Source organism: Carcharodon carcharias, chromosome 6 (assembly GCF_017639515.1).
Source record: "Carcharodon carcharias isolate sCarCar2 chromosome 6, sCarCar2.pri, whole genome shotgun sequence".
NCBI classification, from domain to species: domain Eukaryota; kingdom Metazoa; phylum Chordata; class Chondrichthyes; order Lamniformes; family Lamnidae; genus Carcharodon; species Carcharodon carcharias.
Window position 1 is genome coordinate 174,649,031 of NC_054472.1, and position 23,655 is coordinate 174,672,685.

General features: G+C 42.0%; 1 long non-coding RNA gene across 1 annotated transcript in view; it reads left to right on the top strand.

The window, feature by feature from the left end:
• Positions 1-373: 373 nt before the first annotated feature.
• The window catches only part of LOC121279226, a 79,220-nt gene continuing 55,938 nt past the window's right edge, over positions 374-23,655 (top strand). Inside the window, exon 1 of the long non-coding RNA XR_005943342.1 lies at positions 374-440. This is a non-coding gene — a long non-coding RNA (uncharacterized LOC121279226). The remainder of the gene's footprint in view (positions 441-23,655) is intronic.

A 23,655-nucleotide genomic window follows, 5' to 3' on the forward strand; every position in this document is an offset into this window, starting at 1 on the left:
AGCGTTTACTAGGGTATTTATTTACTAATTTATTCTAATTTATTCATTTATTTAAATTATTTTCTTAACTAATTTGGAATAATTCCTATGTATACTACAATTTACTGTTTTTATTAAATGTTAGTACCACCCACAATTACGACTAAAAGTTATACATTTCTTAATCGCATGGGTATGTGCTTTAGGTATTTATTTCAATTATTTTACTTTAACTATTTTAATTATTTTTTTTATTTTAAAGTTTTACTTCTTGTTATTTATAGATCTACCTTAACTCCTGCATCCTAAGCTGGCTTTTAACACACCGTCCCTTGCATCAAGCACTTACCAGCCAATCAACTTGCTAGTTTCCTGTGATGTCACAGTTGTTTTTCTTCTACTCAGTCTCTTCAGAAGCTGAAATGCTCCCGGTTCCCTACCTGTCTCTGCTCAGGCCCCAGGTAGGAAAGGCTGCACTCCAATCCCTGGGCTCTGTTTATGCTGTGCCCAGTTCCAAACCTGTCTCTGTTCAGGTCCCAGGAAGGAAAGGCTGCGCTCCGATCCCCAGGCTCTAGTTATGCTGCTCCCAGTTCCCGATGAAATGAAATAAGATCAGGAGAATTTTTCTCTCTCCGAGGACTGTGAGTCTTTGGAACTCTCTCCTCAAAAGGCAGTGGAAGCTGAGTCTTTGAATATTTTCAAGGCAGAGATATATAGATTCTTGATTAACAAGGGGGTGAAAGGTTATTGGGGATAAGCAGGAAAGTGGGGTTGAGTTTGCATTCAGATCAGCTTTGATCTTCTTGAATGGCAGAGCAGGCTTGAGGGGCCAAGTGGCCTACTCCTATTCCTAATTCATACGCTCGTGTGTATGTTTGTATATGACCTGCCTCGGCTCCGCTCCCTGGTAAGAAAGCTGATCTGATGTTGTAAATGGGTTTTATAACCTTTCAGGGTTCATTGATTTTTAAAAAAAAACTAATTTAGCTCTAACTCCCAAAACAAAAACATCTCTCTGGATTGTATTTCTTTAGAAGCAATGTAAACGTTACATCTCCAGTTCTCCAGCTAAGTAAGCTTACCTGAGGTTTTATAATCTTACCTTTATAGCTGTTAACCTCTGAAAGCAACATGGCCCCAACCTTTTAGGTGTAATAGACTCCAGGCTGCTTTAATTGCATTTATCCCATTTTCTACAGTTAAATTTTAATTCCTAAAACTAAAAGTTATATCATAAAAAACACTAACCATGGACTAGATATTCGCTACAAGAGGTAAGAGTGGTACTGACTGAGCCAAGCTGACATCATGACAGATCATGTAGGGACCCATGCAGAGAGCTAAGTAACTGATGTATCCATCATAGGTAAACAGACCAGTCTTTCTTGCTGTGCATTGTGCTCAATCATTGCTTCTTTATCTCCCTTCTCTATCAGGCATTTGGGCAGCTCTTCTTTGTCTTCTTATGTATTTTTTTTTTATTCATCCACGGGATGTGGGTGTCGCTGGCTGGGCCAGCATTTATTGCCTATCCCTAGTTGCCCTTGAGAAGGTGGTGGTGAGCTGCCTTCTTGAACCGCTGCAGTCCATGTGGCTTAGGTACACCCACAGTGCTGTTAGGAAGGGAGTTCCAGGACTTTGACCCAGCGGCAGTGAAGGGACTGCAATTTATTTCCAAGTCAGGATGGTGGACTTGGAGCTGAACTTCCAGGTGGTGGTATTCCCATTTATCCGCTGCCCTTGTCCTTCTAGGGGGTAGTGGTCATGGTTTTGGAATATGCTGTCTACGAAGCCTTGGTGAATTCCTGCAGTGCATCTTATAGATGGTACACATTGCCGCTACTGTGCATCAGTGGTGGAAGCAGTGAATGTTTGTGGATGTGGTGCCAATAAGCGGACTGCTTTGTCCTGGACGGTGTCCAGATTCTTCAGTGTTGTAGGAGCTGCACTCACCCAGGCAATATTCCATCACATCTCTGACCTGTGCCTTGTAAATAGTGGACAGGCTTTGGGGAGTCAGGAGGTGAGATACTCGTCGCACGATTCCTAGCCTCTGACCTGCTCTTGTAGCTACAGTACTTATTCACAGAATGGCTTCCCTTTACAGCCAAAATTCTGCAAGATACAGGCTTATATCAATTTTGAATGTTTTCTAACGGTACATGCAATTGATATGCTCAAACAACCTCAATCTCTGGGCATGTGAACTGTATGTTCCACCAGGAGTTTGTTGGAGGCAGGAGCTTCATTCCAAATCTAGACTACCTCTCAGTGAAGTCATAACTGTAATGGGCATCCTTGGTCCACAATGAGCCAGCAGTGAATTCTGCTTGCCCCTCAAGTAATAGCAGGAGGTAAATGTCTACAAAATGAAGGCATCATGGCCATTGCCAAGGTATCACATAATAATTTGCATTATTCTGCTCTTTTGATTGGATGCTTTTAGCTATTTACGTTCCCTGGTGCTCACCCTAGTTACATCCCCATGATACAATATGAATCAGAAGCCAGATGAAAAGATGACCCACTAACTTCAGACAATGGGGGCTCATTAAAATACATTCGAGAAAATACTCATACTTAAGAATTCAAATGCCTGGTCCTTTTTGAGTTTTGCATGGGACCAATTTCAAGTCTGGTCCAGACTGGTTGGATTGGCAACAATACTGACCAGCCTTCAGTCCTGAAAGTAGTTAGGAATATAAAGCTCTTTCCTGCCTAGGGAAATATTTGAATGAGCTAGGTATCAAGGGCAGTGAGTCTTCTAAGTGAGAAGTTACAAAGGCCTTCACTGAGGCAAACATGTCATAAATATTGGACCAGAGTTTGGAGGCCTCCTGTTTAAGTTAAGGCGAAATGGGTAATGGTGAGTGCATAATTTTCATATCACCTGCAGATAAGTTGCATCAATTGAACCAGGTAAATCTGTGCTTAACTATTGGTCTGTACATTCACCTTACTGTGGGATAAGGCAGCTTAAAAATGTGAAGTATAGAATCAATCCCTACCTCACCTAGTGTTAACTCCATCCACCTTTGTCCTTGGAGCTTGTGTAGCGCAGATTCACAAGAATAATTTTCACCTAAAGTGTTAAATTACATGGTCAGGTTTCATAAAGTTGCCTTGTATATCTTGAGTATAAGAGATCAAAGTGTGATGTGATCAAGGTGTTTAAAATGTTCAACAAATTTGATAGGCTAGATAAGGAGAAACTATTTCCTTTGGTGGGTGAATCAAGAATAAGGGGGGCCTAATCTAAAAAATTAAGGTTGGGCCATTTAGGATGAAATCAGGAAGCACTTCTACATATAAAAGATGGTAGAATCTTGGAACTCCCTCTTAACCCCTCTCCCTAATGCCTAAGAAGCTGTGGATGCTGGGACATATGGAGCTTTCAAGACTTCAGTCGAAAGATGTTTGTTAGGTTAGGGTATCAAGGGACGTGGAGTAATAGAAAGCAGATCAACCACGCTCAATTGAATAGCGGAACCAGCTCAGGGGCTGTATAGCCTCCTCCTGTTCCTAATTGTTGAAGAAGTACACATGTGAAAGACACAAAGATTCCATCCAAGTTGTAAAAAGGTTTCACTGTCCATCCCCTCCAGGCCCTGCTATCGTAGAAGTAGGTTATTGGGCGGTGTGGGTGAGACTCCATAACAAAATAGGGCACTGCAGTTGCTTATAGGGGCAATGAGTGCCACTGAACAGAGAAAACATAGCAGAGCCAAATACATAACATTTATGTATGAGACATACCCACCAATTTGGTAAACCTGCCAGCTGCTAAAGATTCTTCACTCTTTTGAGTTGTTGCCTCCTTTCATGGGGAAAAGCCTCTATGACTTATTTTATTTATTGATGGAGTGAAGACTGTGTAACAAATGTCAGCAGTGGTGCTTTAGGAGGACACTGTTGCTTAAGATATGTATGTTGTGATAACATTCACAGCAAGTCTACCTCTGTAGTATGTCTTTTCTGGAGGTCATTCTTGAAGACACAGCAGAATTCCTTCATGACTGTTTCCCTCATAAAACACCAGATGGTGACAACATTCTCAAGTGAGTGTGGCTAGGCCTGTGGAGTAGGCTCCTGGAACGAGGGCAAGTGTGATCCAGAAGCAGCCTTTGTTCCCTCTGCCGGAAATTCCTTTTCCAAATCTGTCACTCCCATCGGAAACCCCCTGCTAATCTTTGTAGTTGCTGCTAAGGAAACAGCTGGGTGAGAAGACATGTGCCAATGGAGCTTTGCCATGCAAAAATGCAGAAGTTAGTACCCCAACAATTTATGCACTAAAGATTATGCAGCTACTGCAAAGCTAAAAAAAAACATAAAGGAGGGTGTTGCTTAATGAAATAGTAAACTGTCAATTGCACCTTCCAAAAGTCAGAGCAGCATTTGTGTTAAACAGCTGAAAGGCATCAGCACAGTGATCTGATCATTGAATTTGGCAGGGACCAATTTAATTGATTAGGTTAATTATGAATAGGGACACTCTGCACAAGGACTCACATTTTCAACAATTGAGTTTGATAACTTGCAAATTGAGTGCTCTGTCTGCCGAACCTAATTCGGTGAGGTACATTCTGAGATTGTGGCAGCGCAGTGTTATTGAATCAGCCCTGCTACCTCTGAAGGGAGGAGGTATGGATAATTTCTATTGTGTGGTCAGAAGAAAGAAGAACTAGATTATACAAAACCCTGTCACTTGGGAATTTTAGTACTTATAACAACTAGACCATTTTCAAAATTATACTATTTGTGGTAACTATATAACTTGTTTACCTGCTATGAATGTTTCAACTGAAAAGATGTTGCAGATCTGAAGATTTTAGTTAATAGCACTCTTTGTTTCTCAGTAACAATTAGTATTTATTTGGTGCTTTTAATATATAAAATATCCCAAAGCAATTTTTGGAGTAATAGTGAAAAGATGCCAAGCCAAGGGAGAGAGGTCAGAGGTGGCGACCAAAAGCTTGAGTCAGGGCTTCCCAAATCTATTGCTGTTGCATGGTCACGAATTCTGAAGAGCAATGGCTAGAGTTTAGACTGACTGCTAATAGCTGCAAGGTCCCTTTATATCGTAATGATTTTTTTCCTAACAGCCTAACAGACTGATCTTTGAAGTCTGCTGCAAAAAAAACACTGAAAAAAATGCTGCAGTTTAAACACTTCCCACCACACTCAACTTCACTCCCCTTTCTTGCTCACAAAAATCTCCCCAACAATCTCATCGCCCCTCCCACACTCTCACACAGCTCTACCCCACCGGCCAACCGACTCTGGGGTCACAGCAATTTTCAACCTTCAAAATGGGGTCACAGTGGGGAAAATGTTTGGGAAGCACTGGCTGAAGTGAAAGGAAGATTTTTGAAAAGATTGATGTAGGAGGAGCTACAGACTTTACCAGTCTGTGCAGCTGAAAGCTTTTCCACTAATGGTGGGGTGAAGGATGAGGGGTTACAGAGAACTAACGTAAATTGATGTGTGAGTTTGGGTTAGTACAGTACATGATACAGATGGCTTGGCCTAAATAGCCAAGTGGTTATGGTACTGGGCTTCTAACCCCAAGATCAAGAGTTCAAATCTCACCATGGCAAACTATGAAACAATGTAACTTCATCTGAATAGGAACAGATGGAAACGTGTTTGAACCCCAAGATCAAGAGTTCAAATCTCACCATGGCAAACTATGAAACAATGTAACTTCATCTGAATAGGAACAGATGGAAACATGTTTGTACTCGAAAGAGTTACATGATACAGACAGCTATATTTTGGAAAAGTTGACATTTATGGATCATGGAGAGGGAAAGGCCACCAGAAGGTTTGTTGTAATAATTGAGACATGAGGTGACCGATAGGTGTGGCCTCAGAGTGACAAATCTCAGTGTTGGAGAGAATTTGTATTTTACACTGAGCTCTCATTGAAATGAACAATGAGCTTACCTGTCTGGCTCAACCTTAATAAACAACCAAGGCGTTGGACAGAGCTGAGACCAAGGGCAGTGTGTTTTTGCCAGACAGTAAGAGATTGCTTAGAACAAAAACAAAAATACCTGGAAAAACCCAGCAGGTCTGACAGCATCTGTGGAGAGGGATACAGTTGATGTTTTGAGTCCGTATGCCCCTTCTTAATGTTCAACCATAAAAGGTTCTGGATCGTCCATGATTTGATCAAACAGTTGAAAAGCACAGAACTGGAGGGATCAAGAATAGGACTGGAGCTGTGCCACCCTGCACCAGAACAAGTAGACCTGAGGCCCAATCAAAATGGGGATCTTGAGTTAGAGCAGTGAGCTGCAGGCACCCACTGCCCATCCCCAGGTGTTTCACCATCCATCAGTGCACCTCATTCATTCATAAACCCTCTTGTGTTTGAGTCCCAGGAAAGAAAGACAGTAATTAATTAATTGCATTTATATAGCATCTTTTATGACCTCCGGACAGCCTGCAGCACTTTGTAGCCAATCTATGTTTCAGTGAAGCCCAACGCAAACTGGAGGAACAGCACCTCATCTTCCGACTATGCACTTTACAGCCTTCTGGACTTAACATTGAGTTCAACAACTTCAGACCATGAACTCTCTCCTCTGTCCCCACCCCCCTTTTTAAATCCCCTTTTTTCTACATTCATTTGTACTTTTTATCCGCTTTTATTTTAATTTTTATTTGTATTCATTCATCCATGGTTGTATCCCCTTTTTTATTCCACCCTTGTATCCCATTTTTATCCTTTTTTCCCTAACACTGCCCCTCCCCCCACCCCATCCCCTACTTTTTCCATGTTGTTCTTTCACACAATGCTACCCTTGTCCTGCTATTATCACATTCTGCTTTCTTATCTTTATGCCACTATCAGCCACTATTTTAGCCCATACCACTTCCATTAACATTCCCTTTATCCTTTAGTTCATGACATCTTTATCAATCCCTCCTTTGTCCCCACCTATCGCTGGCCTTCTATCCAGCTTCACCTGCTCCACCTCCCTTAAACAATATAAATTTCCACTGCTCATCAGCTCTGAAGAAGGATCATACAGACTCAAAACGTTAACTCTGTTTCTCTCCTCACAGATGCTGTCAGACCTGCTAAGTTTTTCCAGCATTTTCTGTTTTTGTTTCAGATTTCCAGCATCCATAGTATTTTGCTTTTAACTACTTTTTGGGGCATAGTTACTGTTGTACTGGAAGTAACACGGTAGCCAAAATTACACACAGCAAACTCCCACAAACAGCAATGCGATCATGACCCGATGATCTGTTTTAGTGGTGCTGACTAGGGGATAAATAAGTGATCAAAAATGTGGATGCTAGCCTTCAACAGAAGATAGTTTGCAAGTGATACTTCTGTTTCCTTTCTTTAAAAAAAAAATCTGACCTTTTACTGGAGTTGCAAAAAACAGTGATCAAACTTGAATGAATTATGTCCGTTAGTTCACTGTGTGTGTGATGAGGGATGAAAAAGTGGTCGCAATAGTAATGTTCATTAAATGATAACTGAAGTGTTTCTCACCGTGTTTCACTTCCGTCGTGGTCAAATGAATGCATTTAAAATTTATGCCCGTTGATTTACCTCTGGAAATGTTCTATTTATGGGTGCTTGGTACATGAAGCTTTTAAACATTAAATTAGTTTTGAGTAATCAATACAATATGGAAACTTATTTGACACAAATTAATTTTCAATGGTTGAACAGTATTTTATGTGTGTGCACATATAGTATATAAATGTATATGTGTTTGTATATGTATATAATGGTGCTGGTTATGTCTCAGTCAGGCTTAGATTCGTATAAATGAGAGGCTATTGTGCCATATCCATTAGCAGATAAACCATTAACCAAATTTTCAGAAAGCAGTTATCAGAACTTTGTCCACTCCGAATTGAAATACTGGGAAGGAATATATGGCTTTTAGCATACTAATTAAGATGTAGCAATTATAGTTTCTAAAATATGTCAGTGGTATCCTTGAAAGTGGTCCATGTGGTTAAATAGTTCACGTTGATTGGTCATTTGACTTTCTTTCTGATATTTTACGTTATATAAGATATAGCATTTCACCTAAATCAGAAAATTTTTGAAAGGTTCAGAGGGTCTAGGTTTTTGAAATAAATTAGTAAATTAGGCCAGCAAGTGCATTTAGCACTCACTCTCCCCGTCCCTCGTGACCTGCAGTGCCCAACCACCAGCCACCACCCCTGCCCACACTGAGCCAGCTAAAATCCACACAATGGAAATGGATTATCTGATTACAGTTTGTGGACCTTGCTGGGCACAAAGTGACCACCACATTTTACTAAACCACAACAAGTTTTACACTTCAAAAGTAATAAATTCACTGTAAAGTGGTTCAGGACATCCAGAGGTGCTGAAAGAAGCTATAGAAATGCAAGTTTCTTCTTTCTTAATCTAGATTGTTATTTTCCCCCTAATTTCATAGCCTTCAAACTTCTCTAATCATATCTTATGATAACTTGTCAAAGGTTTTCTGAAAGTCCACGTCTGCCACACCCTCCCCACATTTGATTATCCCAACCTCAGACTGAACCTGCCCCTCTATAGAATCATACGCATCAGCTGATGAGCTTTTAACGTTTAGTAAACAAGAAAAAATGAACTATAATACAGTACTCCTTCACCCACTACTACACCTTTACAGATAGATACAGATTTGTAAGGATAACACAAGTTTTATAAAGCTATCTTATACTCTAATGTTCACAGAAAGGACACAGTCCATGTAAACCAATAGGCGACCTGTGGTCAGACACACCACACTCTGAAACCAAGTGACAGATGCCACCCCAAACAGATGCTATGGATCTTTCATCAACTCCCCCCGTGAGCCAACTCCATCTTTCACACAAGGATTTCCAATCTCCACTATTAATGAACTTGCTTTGGAATCTTCTTCCAAATTGACGGTTTCTCTCAAATGCCTTCTACAAGGGTTTCGAACTCTCCTTCCGATGTTCTTCTCCCCTGAATCGCCACATGTATTCAAATTTTCTTCCACGCACTCTTTTTCACTGACTCAGCCGCCAACAGTACACCACTACTTCATACGCCCACAGTAAAGGGTTACAGACCTTTAGCTGTCTTCTTAGACCTCCTGGCTTTTCACAAGTCATTTTTGCATTAAGTCTGCTTCCTGCAGCTTTCTTCTCTTTAATCTTGGAGCCTTCCTCCTTACTTTCACTTCCCCAGAACAGGACCTTTTCCAGACTCCTGTTTTTCCTTTCACTAGAAGGTCTTCTTGGGACCCCTCCTTTCTGTCTCATTCCTTGGCTTTGGGACCTATCGGTTCTTTTGGGAAATCTGCTCTCTCCTGGTATCCAGCCTCTATGGAATCCTGGCATCAACAGAAGTGAAACTACTTTTCAGTCTCTGTGGGGCCTCCCATTGCTAGGCAACAGCACAGTTTTTCCGTGCCTTGTTTGTCTTACCTTCCCTTCAAGGGCCGTAAAACCTTCATTAAGATGCAGGCATCTTTTAAAAGTGAAACTAAAACTCAACTCCCTTCTCTTAACACACAAATACAGAAATATAAATTACACTTAACTTAAAGCTTAAACTTAAGCTTAAAGATATACCTTATTCCTAACACACGCAAATACAAATATAACTTTGACAGGAGGATCCCCATGAAGTTGGTGGTGAGCTTGAGATAGGAACTCCCTTAGATTGGAAGGTCTGACAGTACATCTGTTCGAGAAGGTAATTGCTTATACAAAGTAACAAGGAACTAAATACAAATGATGAATATTACCCCACTCTTTTGTCAAACAGGTAATCAGGTCCTAACTGTTTTTCCTTTGCTCCTGTTCTGACTTTTATCCTTAAGGCAGTTCTTCACATACATCCAACTCCATGTGGCATCCATGTGACTGTGACATCAGTGGCTTTCCTGTCACTTTGACCATGTGACCCTCCAGGTGTACTGACGTATGCCTGTTATGTGTCTAATGAAGCAGCACACACATTCCACAAAACTAGGCTTTTGCATCAGTGTTGATAATTAACTGAAATAAAAACTGAAAGTGCTGGAAATATTCAGCAGGTTTGGCAACACCTGTGGAGAGAGAAACAGAGTTAACTGAAGAAAAGTCATATTTGACTCGAAACGTTAACTCTGTTTCTCTCTCCATAGATGCTGCCAGACCTGTTTTTATTTTGGATTTCCAGCATCCGCCTCATTTTGCTTTTTGCTGATTGACCGACAGATTGTGCTCCATGATACTATAAATAAGTGTAGGAACTAATATTACTGACAATAACATTAATAAGGCATTCTTAAAGCCACTCTTTGCTATTTTAGTGAATGTGTTAACCCATTTAAAATAAACCTTTTCATGCATATAATAAGATAGCAAATAAAGGAACATCTTACAGTATGTTAAATATTCATCATGCACTGACACTCCAGGGCGTTACTGAAGGTGCTGCCCTGCCAAATGACTTTAAGGGACACCAGCATGACAGCACCAGAGCGAAATGTGTCATGTAACCCATCTTAGTTTCACATTTGCTTTGAGCAGAGCGCACACACACAGCTCTGATGTCTTCAAGCTTTATACCTTTGGATAACTATTCTCACGTGCCTAGTCTAAATAAATGAACCCTCAAAATGTTTACGCAATCCCTTATGAGCGATTGGTGCTTATATCAGTATAATAACACGACATGGTGCCCAGCGGTGGTCAAACAGCCTGGCAGCAAGATTAAGTACAGGTGTGACATGATGAATGGCCTAGATCGTGCGACATGGCATGAGAAGACCCTTGACGTTTTGGTCAGACCGCAATGAAGTCACAGCATCAGAGAGTGTTGAAAATGCAGCAGGTGACTGCAAAGGATATAGTTGAAGGCACAGCGCTGAGCTAGTGCTCAAATAGAGAGCTGGTAAACGGATGGAACCCTCATGATCAGCCTGTCAGATCAGTGAGTGGACAGCGCGTTAAGAGGAACAGCACTGGGTTAGTTCAATCAGGAAAGGAGACTGACATTCGGGAAAGGAGATTGGCCAGGTTGATAGCAAGCAAGGCAGAGTCAAACAAAAAAAAATGTCTTAAAAATTGGCCAGAGAAGGCAGCCTTTGGAGTTGCCGGAAAACAAATTGACCTAAAAGCAAAAGGCCATTGCTGTGGTACGTTCCTGCCACAACTCATCTTCATAGGCGGAGTTTCAGAAAAGCACACAAAAGCAGCCGGAGAGACACTCATCCCAGTTACTACAGAAGAAGGATGGTCAAAGGGATATTGTCAGAATGTCCACAAAATTCCCCAGTTTGAATTGGGATGCAGCTGGCCTACAATCTGAATTCAAAATGTTTAAATAGCATACAGGGCTATGTTTTTTTTGATTCAGGTGTATCTGAACCAGACAGACAAACCATAAAAATTCACCTAGTAATTGGGAATGAAGGTCTACACAGCCTAAATGTGTCAGGATCAACAGAAGAAAAGCTAAAGGATGCCCAAAAGATATGGACTATATTGGGAGATCAGTTCAGAATCAGGTTAAACTTCTGCATTCCATCATCTAGAGTTCATGTCATTTCAACAACAACCTACAGAATCCAGACCACTTTGTCAGCAGTTGCAGAGAAAAGAATACATACTAAGATTTTTCAAATGCAGAACTAGCAGACAGAATTGTTGAGTTGGTGATCATATCCACTCCCATGGAAGCATTCCAGGAATACCTGCTAGACAAGCCCAAAACATATAGCATCAAAGATCTACTCAAGGATGGACATAAATACAAAGTGATTCTTGCAGGCTGACAAAGCTTACAGGTCCTAAGTACCACCCCAATTGTTGATGCACTCACTAGAACACCCAAACCTAACAAGACATGTGGAAGGTGCGGACCTCTACATGCACCAAGGAAATGCCCACCTTTCCAGCAATTCTGCAAGGCATGTGGCAGAAAGGGCCATTGGCAGTGACAGTGCACTAGAGCAAAGGCTGATGCAGCTACAAAGAGCCGTGTACTGATTCAAACAGACCGTACCACAATGGCTACCTTTGAACAATAAGAATGACCAGCCAGTATCATGTCATAAACATATACTTGAGCTGATGGCCAAACCAGAAAATTACGATGATTGTACGATGAGACGAAGAGCGGTGAATACATTTCACGCCATCAATCTCGTGGAAAACATAAACGGCATCACACTGTCCAAAATGTTTGCCAAGATTCAAATTATCTGCCCTAAGAAAGTTGGTAATTATTCATTATTGGCCAAGAATTGACACAGGGGAAAGTGCAAACATACTACTTCTATAAATTCTAAAAGACGTGGAAGGCCATGACGAAACCTATTTCTGTAAAACTTCCAGCATACAGCGGTTCGCTATTTCCATGTGCAGAGTCCATAGTCCTGGAGTGTAAGTACAATCAACCCTCCTGGGTGTCATAAAGGTTCTATACATTGGAAACTAGAGACCCATTGATTGTAGATTCACTGACATGCCCTGACCTCACAGTAGCGACAATCCATGGAAACAGTCTCACATCACAAGGCAGATGAACCTCAAAAGCTACTCCTACCACCTCAGTTCACGACCTAACATTGACATATCCAGAATGTTTCAACAAAATTGGCAGTTTCAAGGGAGCTGCAACATTACACTTGCAGGGCAATATACCACAAGCCCACATACAAGACAAATTGAAAGTCGGAGTACACAAAATGGAGAAAGCTGGAATCATTGTAAGAGTACAAGAGCACACAGATTGGTGCAGCTCAATCACATGTCATAAAGAAAGATGGATCATTGAGAGTATGCCTCATTCCACAGTGTTTAAATACAGCTTTGAAATGTCGCCCTTGCAAAACACCCACATTAAAAAAGTTAAATCTGAGATTGCAGGTGCAAAATTTTTTTCAAAGCTTGTTGCCAACCATGGTTACTGGTCAGTACATCTCGTGAGAAGCCGCAAGAACTTACTACATTTCGTACCCCATGCATACAATTTTGTTTTCAACCACTTCCTGTCTGCTAGCCAGGATTTCTTTCAACCTCACATGGACTGCATTACATTCACTGCTCCAGGGTGCATCTGTATCGATGATGATATTGTTGATGTGGGAGAGTTAAAGCAAGAACACGATCATGATCCACACTTATTGATGCAAATGATACAAAATGAAGAATTGGTTTTCAACAGTCTGAATTGTGGCATCCACCTACAGCAAATCAATTTCTTAGATTCTATTTATTCCAGTGTTGGCATATTTCCCAATCCAAAAAAATAAAAGATATTAAAGCCATGCCAACTTGTCAAGATAATGACGATCTTCGAAGATGTCAAATTTGATTTCTTGTCGCTGCACATTCCCAATTTCACTTAAAAATCATCCAAGCTAAGGGAATTGTTGAGAAAGGATGTGCCTTTCCTACGGCACAAAGACCACCGATACATCTACAAAGCACTGAAACAGTCATTATCGGAAGCATTAACATTGAAATTTTACAATCCTATGAAGACAACTACCCTGGAGATAGATGCCTCACAGGAAGGCCTGGGAGCATACATACTACAAATAGGCAAACCAATTACATTTGTTTCAAAATCTCTGTCTATAACGCAATCTGACTACTCCAACATCGAGCAGGAAGCATTAACTTTAGTGTTTGGAATCATGCATTTTCATATCCATCTCTTTGGCAAAAGATTTGTGGTAGAGATCGACCACAAGCCACTGGAGATGATTTGGTGAAAACCGTTGACCAGTGCACGGCCAAGTTTGCAATGTCTGTTGATAAAGATTCAAAGTTATGACTGTGAGATTAAATACGAGCCACGTAACTTGATGGTCACGTTGGGTGCACTTAGCAGATTGCTCAACCCAGTGAAAACAGAAGATATATCCTTACATCCATAAGTTGACTTCATTGACATCGACTCGAAAATGTTCTCCAAATTGATCTGGTATATTTTGCACAATGAAAATTCCAGCAGCTACAAGAAGAAACAGCAAAAGATTCTACACTATGGAAACAGTGGAAAACCATCATTGAAGGATGGTCTGATTCAATTCAGCACATCCACAAACACATGAGACCATTTTGGCCTTATCGGGATGAGCTAGGCATCTCCCGGGGAGTCATTTCTTCTTTGCGACCTGATATTCTTCAACAACTTCATCACTTGCACATGGGCATAGATTGGATGAGAAGAGAGCTATCCATTGGCAGGGTAGGAACAATGACATTGAAATCGTCGTCAAGAAGTGCAAGGCATGTCAAGAGCGTATGCCAAGTCAGCACAAAGCACCGTTGATTTCATATGAAGTTCCTACCCGCCTCTTTCATGTCCATTGCACTCTCTGCATTGTCATCGTCAACTACTTCACCAAGTACTCCATTATTCAACAATTGCACAATACATCAAGCACGACTGCCACACACACTCTAAGTGTCATTTTCAGTTTATTCAGTGTGCCTAGAGAGATAATTACGGATAACAGTCTGCAATTTATTGGTAAGCCATTTCAGGATATGTGTGAAAAGTGGAATATCGATCGCATTACTTCTTCTCCTCATTACCCTAGATCTAATGGCCTAGCTGAACGAATGGTTCGCATGGTGAAATCTATAATTCTCAAATGTAAACAGACTAAGCAAGATCTGCACATTGTAGTGTTATATCTAAGAGTGAGATCTTTTAAGTGCAACTATTCTATCACCGGCTAAGCTCATGTTTGGCAGACCAGTGCGTACCAATTTACCTACTCTTACTCATTCTACTCCCTCAGAAACTAGAGAGCAACTTTTAAAACTGCAAGATAAGATGACAAACATTTACAATAAAAATACAGGTTAAGAATTGCCAAGTTTACACTTGGGACAACAAGTTCACACCCAGGATCCCACAGAAGGTACCTGGCAACCAGCCGAGGTGAGAAGGATTTGTTCAGAACCAAGGTGCTATGAAGCCATCACACACAAAGGCGCACGATGAGGCATAGCCAAGGACAGATCAGATCCGTTCCAGCTCCTCAACCACCATATGGTCCTATTGTATCTAGCACAAGATCCCAAAATGCAACCAAAAACAACATCCAAGAATGACGATCCCACAGATCACTGTGAGCAATTGAAGAAACCTCCAGACAAGGTTACCATTACAAGATTAGGGTGTACCAGCAGATTATCTCCATGCTTTAGAGACTTATAGATTCATTAGTTCTATACAATTATGTAATGGTAAATAAACATGAACATGTAAAGATTTATGCTTATTTGGAAGTGGGAAAATTATCTTTGAAAAGAAAGGAAGATGTTGTAATATGCCTTTAAGGAATATCAGCATTACAGCACTAGGAGGAAAGTGTGTCATGTGATCCAGTCTTAGGCTGGGATTTTCCGGTCCCGCCAATAGCGGGCATTGTCGCAGGTGGGACGGGAAGATTTGGAGGGCGGCCAAAAGTCAATTGACTTTTTTTGGCTTTATTTTTTGAGTTATATTGGATATTCAAAGCTGATGACTTCAATTACATGTACATTTCCATGCGAACCATGAATGTATAATATATTAAAATACCATTACATTGGTTTGCTGGGCAGAAAGTTGCATTTTTTTTATTTAGTAGCAAAGCATGACTATTCCACTTGTTAGAACTATTTTGCCAATACCAATGCTGGATTGGGTAAGAACAGTCTTTTTTCAATAGTGCTACTATTCTTATAATTTTAATTTTGTGAAATGCGTGTAGTGCAACATTTTGGCAACACATTATATCAAAGATATAACATTTTATTGGATTTGTTCCCTGAACATTTGCTTTCCTGGGAAAAGTTATTAAGTGACTCATTAACGTGAAGCTGCCATTGTCAGCATTTGTTGAGTGGTGTTAATGCACAGAGTGCTGCTCTGATTAATATTTGAGCAGCTATCATTCTCAAGGTCTCAAAAACCTGATGGGGCACATAGCAGCTGAGTTAGTGGAAGTTAGCCGCTATCTCTCAATATCATCGCTACCTGGGGGTGTGTTGCCAAAACGTAAAGCACATTACCTTACAGCGAGAACATTAATGCATTGAGTCACTTCTTTGGATGAATCAAATACATATAAAACATGTGAAGGATTCCGGGAACCTGAGTCCATTAAGGACAGCAAATAAAAAAAGACGAGCTCACTCTGCCAAAGTCCTTGATAGCATCTACAGAGAGCAGCAAAGTATTGAGATGGTTAGTAACATGAATAATGTTGAATAGTGGTTTTAAGTTATTCCATCTACACCTGTCTGTGATAAAACCCATCAGGTTCTCACTGCTGAAAGTTTTATCTCGAGGTTATGTAAAATCTGACCTTCACTTTTAGTGAGGCTGAATTCTGTCCCTTCCCAGCAGCACCCATGGCAAGCAGGGATAGGGTGGTACCATGTCAAAGGCATTGGCACAGAATTTGTCATTCTATTCTCTCTGATGTGTGGACATCACCACATTACTGAGGCATTGAAAGAAGCAGCTCACGAAGTAGGCAGGAGCCTCTTTATTGAATTAAACAGAAATTACATCACAGAAACAGGTCATTCGACTTCAACACCTATTGCAGTGGTTCACAAAATCCCCAAATTAAAAATAAGATCCTGCAGAGAGCATGTATATAGGATAAGTGAGTGGGCAAAGACCTGGCAAATGGAGTGTGGGAAAATGTGAACTTGTTCATCTTGGCAGGAAGAATGCAAAAGAAGCATATTATCTAAATGGTGAGAGATTGCAGAGCTCTGAGATTCAGAGAGATGTGGGTGTCTTATTGCATGAATCACAAAAGGCTAGTTTGCAGGGACAGCAAGTAATTAGAAAGTTAATAGAATCAGTTATCATTTATTGCGAGGGGAATTGAATACAAAAGTAGGGAGGTTATGCTTCAATTATACAGAGCACTAGTGAGACCACATCTGGAGTACTGTGAACAGTATTGGTCACCTTATTTAAGGAAGATGGAAATTCACTGAAAGTAGTTCAGAGAAGGTTTACTAGACTAACACCTGGAATAGGCGGGTTGTCTTATGAGGAAAGGTTGGACAGACTAGACTTCTATCTGCTGGAGTTTAGAAGAGTAAGAGGTGACTTGATTGAAACATATAAAATCCTGAAAGGTCTTGACAGAGTGGATGTGGAAAGGATGTTTCCTCTTGTCAAAGAATCTCAAACTCGGGGCTCCTGTTTAAGAATAAGGGGTCGCCCATTTAAAACTGAGAAGAGGTGAAATTTTTTCTCTGAGGGCTGTGAGTCTTTGGAACTCTCTTCTTGAAAAGCTGGTGGAAGCAGAGTCTTTGAATATTTTTAAGGCAGGGGCGGATAAATTCTTGGTAAGCAAAGGGGGGTTAGGTTATCGGGGGTAGGTGGGTTGCAGATTTGAGATTACTATCAGATCAGCCATGATCTTATTAAATGGCAGAGCAGGCTTGAGGGGCTGAATGGCCTACTCCTACTCCTTGTAACTATGTTCACATAATGTAAAGACATATGATTGGTATTGATTGGTTAACCAAAACTATTCAAAATCCTTTTGTTGTTAAAATTAAACCAATTACTTCTAAGATGAAAGGAGCACTGTTTGCACTCCAATAACTCAGTGAGTTTATTCAGTGGTTAGCTGAGCATTGCAGACTTTGTTCAGTCCCAGTTCTGTAATGAGTTGGTGGTGATGGTTGAGGCACTCCAATTGACCTCAGCACTCTTAGATTAGGGGAGTAAGAACTGAACAGATTCCTGCTCCAGCATGTCCTGCTACCCAACAGTTCTGCAGAAAATGGTATGTGTGTGAAGTTTGTGTCTGGACTTGCCTACAATGCCCTCTCCCACAGTCAAACAAATCACCAAAACTCACATGTAGAAACTTGGCCAGTTGTCGGGTAAGGGACCAAGCGCCTGTGAAACTGCTTCTCACAAGGAATCATCAGGCCTTCAGGAGAATGGAGAAAATTAGGGTGAAATGAAAGACATGCTTTTGGCCTGACAGAACTCCCACATGTAATGTTCATTCTGAAGACATTTGTAGAATATGACTGCATGTGATGTGATATCCATTATCACATTACAGTGCCTGACAAACACACAAAATATCCTGCTCAAGATAATGTCCTTTAATTTAGATACTAAAAGCTGCAGACAAAGGGTGGAATTTCATGGACCCATCGCTGCAGGGGCGGGGCTGTAAAATGCAGCAAGCTGGTCAAAAGTCCACTGACCTCAGCAGGACCGGAAAATCCCGCCGGTGGGAGGGGCCGTAAAATTCCACTCCTACAAATGATGTGGAAACTAGATAACAGCATTCCAGATCAACTAAGTTTGTGTTTTCATGTAGAACGCTGGATAAACCATCGCAACATTACATTTCAGCTCTAAGATTGGACTCTTCCCCGCCCCCTCACCCTATCCAAATGAAAACAATTAGCTGAGTGAGATTATTACAACCTGAATTGTATTCAAAGACTCAAACACAAAAGCCCGTTCAGTCCATTGACCCTAATCTCCCAGAACAGCAATCTTCCTACTGCAGCATCTCACTTTTCCTTAAAGGCAAATTCTGACCTAATATGAACCATGCCTCTTAGCAGTTCATTTAAGCTGTTAATCAAATTCGGTAAATACATCATTCCTTTGCTTCACATAGGAAGTAGGATGCCGAAAAATCTGAAGTAAAAGCAGAAAATGCTAGAAATAATCAGCAGGTCTGACAAAATGTGTGGAGAGAAAATCAGTGATCTCTCTCAGAACTGATTCCAGATGTCTGTGCTAGAACTAACCTTCATAACTTACTTTCTTTATCCTATTCATTATCTTATATATCTTTATAAGAACCCCTCTGAGTCTTCTCTTTTCATGATAGTTTTTTTTTCAGTTCTTTCCTCTCAGCTCTTCCTTCCAACACCACTATCCAACTCAAAAACAGAATTACCTGGAAAAACTCAGCAGGTCTGGAGAGTTGGAGAGGTCTGAAGAAAAGAGTTGACGTTTCGAGTCCTCATGACCCTTCAACAGAACTTTCTGTTGAAGGGTCATGAGGACTCGAAACGTCAACTCTTTTCTTCTCCGCCGATGCTGCCAGACCTGCTGAGTTTTTCCAGGTAATTCTGTTTTTGTTTTGGATTTCCAGCATCTGCAGTTTTTTTGTTTTTACCACTATCCAACTCCTTGTTCTCACCATTGCTGCCTCTGCGGGCAGTAGAGTCTCCTATGTAACATTGTCCCAGGCTGTACACACAACTCGAGCTTTGGCCAATCTTAGCTAGCTTTAGCAGGATCTCTGAAAATTTGAACTTAACTTGTAAACTACATATCAATTGTGTTTAATTATAATCAAGTGGAGGACATTAATTGAGGTTTCACTTGAGCAGATGAGACGCTCACGGACACTGGGGTGGTTGTTGAGGTAGGAGGTGTATGCTTGTAATGATTCACTCTTGTAAATAAATGTTAGACTGAGTAAAGATCAGCTCCAGTGCCTTCCTTTATCAACTGGCTTTCTGCAATATTACATAATTAATTGGGCAAAATGAGCAATGAGTAAACCAGCATATCCAGGTCTCCTTAAAATTTCCACTTAACAAATTCAACTCTATCCATTGGCCTGAATTTTTTGGTCATCGGGCGCATGATCAACAGGCCCAGGAGCACCCGAGAAACGGACCCCCGACTGCAATCGGCCCCCGACCACAATTTCACACTAGCTGGCCAATTAACGGCCAACCAGCGTGAACCGTGCACTGAGAAGCTCAGCACTGCCGGGCGGGGGTAGGAAGAGGCCAGGCAACGACGTCACCACAGGCACGGGTGAGCACTTCAGGAGAGCACCCTGAACACAGGCAGCTGCCTCAGGGAGCTGCAGACCTTCAAATGATTAAATAAAGCAGTAAAAACTTGCAACAAAAAAAAATGGCCATGCAGCATAATCAAGCACCTGAAAGCGTACCTCATAAAAATCCTGTCCCTGGATATTTATTTTTATTTTATTCCCCAACAGAAATTTCATCATGCCCTTGGATGAGGTTTGATGAAAAGTGTAAAGGCCGCCTGATCGATTCACCCGCCAGCCCCCCACCACCACCACCCCAACCCCACCCCCCACCCCGACAACCTTGAGGTTGGACGGGCCACAAAAGATTGGAGACAATTGCACCATTAATGGGCTTAATTGCCAGCAAAAGTCGAAAGCGTACCCGCTGAGTGAAATATCGCGCGAGTGTGCGATGACGTTGGGATGCTTGCCCGATGTCACCTCACGCCATTTTACGCCTGATCAGGTCAGGCACATGTCCACCCATGAGACGTAAAATTGTGCCCAAACAGTATATGTTCATTCTTCCAATGTGCAGCACTTTGTGTCTATGCGGCCTGAATGTCACAGTCGACGTGTGGATCAGATGAGTGGGAGTGGAAGCAGCTGTAATGTCTGCTCGCACCCAACAGTGGCTGCCGACAGCGATTACATGCTGGCTGGCCAATGTATGTCTAGCCAGCAGGACAGGCATTCGCTGAAGGCCCAGAGCTCTGACAGGGACAGAAGCAGAGTGGGCTCAATAGGTTGCTGCCAGCGGAGTTGAGGACCGGGGTGTGGGAGGGCAATGGTTAAAAGGTCCACGGTAGTGTACAATGGGGAAGCAATGATTCTGTAATTGCAGGGTCCTCTTCAATGACAGCCATTCACTGCTGTCTAGCAGCACAGACAGGATCCTGTTCAGTGGAGCAAGATGTAACTGTAGCTTTTTTATGACATTGTAGGGTTTTGGCAACCTAATGGAAGGACACCTGAATGAGTACTTCACTGGTCTCCCTGGCTCCCAAAAGTTGCTGCCCTGCTGGTCCTGACCTTGGCCCTGTGGCTGTTCAGGTTCATTCTCGGAGTCTGTGTTTGAATCATGATCACACGTCTGTGGCTGTAGGTCCCAGTCTGCCTCCTCCATCTGATCTCCCGAGAAAAAGCTAGCTTGTGCAGGGCACAGCATGTAATCTGGTGCCTATTGAAGCGAGCACCCAGACCTGTCCAGGCAACGGAGCCTCATCTTGAGCAGCCTGATCGTCCTCTCAATTATGACCCTTGTGGATGCATGGCTTGTGGTGTACCTCTTTGTTCAAGGATGTCTGAGCAGTGGCATTAACCATCTTTTCAGAGGGTATCCTTTATCCCCCACCAGCCAGTCATCCAATCATGCAGGGGGGCTGAAAAGCCTTGGAGCCTGAGAATGCCAGAGAATATACTCCCAGGATACATTGTACAAACCTGGAGGATCAGCTACTGGTGATCGTCATCTAGCTGGACCTGGAGCAAATGAAACCCTTTACGATTCATAAAGGCCCCTGGCTCTCCTGCAGGCACTATGCTTGGTACTTTTTATTCATTCATTGGATGTGGGCATTGAAGGCTGGGTCAGCATTTATTGCCCATCCCTAATTGCCCTTGAGAAGATGGTGGTGAGCTGCCTTCTTGAACTGCTGCTGTGCATAGAATCATAGAAAATTTACAGCACAGGAGGAGGCCATTTGGCCCATCATGTCTGCACTAGCCAAAAAATGAGCTACTCAGCCTAACCCCACTTTCCAGCATTTGGTCTGTAGCACTTGAGGTGCATATCCAAACACTTTTTAAATGAGTTGAGGGTTTCTGTCTCTACTACTCTTTCAGGCAGTGAGTTACAGACCCCTACCACCCTCTGGGTGAAAATGTTTTTCTTAATCTCCCCTCTAATCCTTCTACCAATCAGTTTAATTCTGTGCCCCCTAGTCACTGACCTCTCTGCTAAAGTAAATAGGTCCTTCCCATTCATTCTATCTAGGCCTCCTCACAATTTTGTACATCTCAATCAAATCTCCCCTCAGCCTCCTCTGTTCCAAGGAAAACAACCCCAGCCTATCCAATCTTTCCTCATACCTGCAATTTTCTAGTCCTGGCAACATCCTTGTGGATCTCCTCTGTAGCCTCTCTAGTGCAATTACATCCTTTCTGTAATGAGGTGACCAGAACCACATACAGTACTCAAGTTGTGGCCTAACTAATGATTTATGTAGTTCCAACATAACCTAAATTAAAAGCAAAAAACTGCAGATGCTGGAAATCCAAAACAAAACAAAAATACCTGGAAAAACTCAGCAGGTCTGACAGCATCTGCGGAGAGGAGCACAGTTAATGTTTCGAGTCCGAATGACCCTTCAACAGAACTAAGTAAAATCCATCTGGTTTAAATAATACAATGAAGTAAATAGTTTTTACTTAGTTCTGTTGAAGGGTCATTCGGACTCGAAACGTTAACTGTGTTCCTCTCCGCAGATGCTACCAGATCTGCTGAGTTTTTCCAGGTATTTTTGTTTTTGTCCAACATAACCTACCTGCTCTTGTATTCTATAGCTCGGCTAATAGAGGAAAGGATTCTATATGACTTCCTAACCAACTTATCGACTGGTCCTGCTATCTCCAGGGATCTAGGAACATTAGCTCCAAGGTCTCTATCTCTCTCTAAACCTCTCAGTATTCTCACGTTAATTGTCTTGTGTGCCCTCCCCAAATGCATCACCTCACGCTTCTCTAGGTTGAATTCCATTTGCCACTTTTCTGCCCACCTGACCAGTTCATTGATATCTTCATGTGGTGTAGGAGCCACTCCATGTGGTATAGGTAAACCTACGCCGCTATTAGGAAGGGAGTTCCAGGATGTTGACCCAGCGACAGTGAAGGAACAGCGATATTGTTCCAAGTCCAGATTGTTTTTGGCTTGGAGGAGAACTTGTAGGGGATGTTCCCATGCATTTGCTGTCCCTGTCCTTCTACATAGTAGAGTTTGTGGGTTTGGAAAGTGCAACCTTGGTGAGTTGCTGCTTTGCATCTTGTAGATGGTACACACTGCTGCCACTGTGCATTGGTAGTGGAGGGAGTGAATGTTTAAGGTAGGTGCAATCAATGACACCCTGAATCTTTAGGAAACCAGCAATTGCTCCAAATCCTCTTGCATGCCTGGCTCTCCTCAACTGTTTTGAAATTTATAAAGGTATTCACCTTCTGAAAGGTGCCTGTCTGACAAGCTTTATTCAGTGGCATGCAGTGGACTGTGACACACTGCAGAGATTCCCTATGAGACCCTGGAATGACCCTGATGCATAAATATTTAGGGCCGCAGTCACTTCTAGTGCAATAGGCATAGAGTGTTCCCCCAACATGGTTAGATGCTATTTCAGGGCCTTTCATTTTGCAAATGAAAGCTACTGTCGTCCTTGAGAGGCAGACCCTTCCTCTGCACTGCCCCTCTCTCATGTCCAAGTAGTTGAATCTTACTTGGTATACTCTGCCAGCGGGGTAGTAGTGCCTCCGCTGGCCCCTTCTCCTTCTCAAGCCTCGCTGGCCTTCAACCCCTCCAGGGTGTGCTGCTTGATCTCGAGGGCAGATGCATTGATGCTGTCTCCATCCAGTTGGTCTCTCCCTTCCTCTCCTCTTCATCTGAGCAAGAGCTTACACCTTGCAGAACAATCCCACTATTTAAGCAATTGGATTACTAAGGTGCAGACTGACTGATGTTATGGCCAGTCTGTTAGTGGCTCTTTAAAGACAGAAGCCTCTTACCCCAAATCTGTTTTTTAAATAGGCCTGAAACAATCAGACAAAACTCCATAAAGACAAAACTTAAGCAATGAATATGAACTCCTATCTCCACACTGTTCCT